This window comes from Capsicum annuum, chromosome 3 (assembly GCF_002878395.1).
Source record: "Capsicum annuum cultivar UCD-10X-F1 chromosome 3, UCD10Xv1.1, whole genome shotgun sequence".
Lineage (NCBI taxonomy): Eukaryota > Viridiplantae > Streptophyta > Magnoliopsida > Solanales > Solanaceae > Capsicum > Capsicum annuum.
The window spans coordinates 23,124,637-23,124,946 of record NC_061113.1 but is presented as its reverse complement, the minus strand read 5'-3'; positions in this window follow the sequence as shown (position 1 = coordinate 23,124,946).

The following is a 310-nucleotide window of genomic DNA, read 5'->3' as shown; positions in this document are numbered from 1 at the left end:
ACCATCCATAAGGACTATGAATTCTTAAGAGTTAATAACTCATCCCTCCATTTTAGTAGCAGTTCAAGTACTCTCAATAAGTGCGCAGAGTCAATATCGACTTGTTATTACCCATATGAACCTACTTCATGGGATCTCTAATCACATAGGTTGGGTTACCATCTCTATTGACAATCATATTGGTCTTAACCCTATCGCTTTTGATATTTGAAGAATTAATTTTCTTCCCACGGATTTAGTCAGTGAATCGGCCGAATTCAATTCTGACTTCACATAATCAATGGAAATTATTCCATCTTTCAGCAATTGC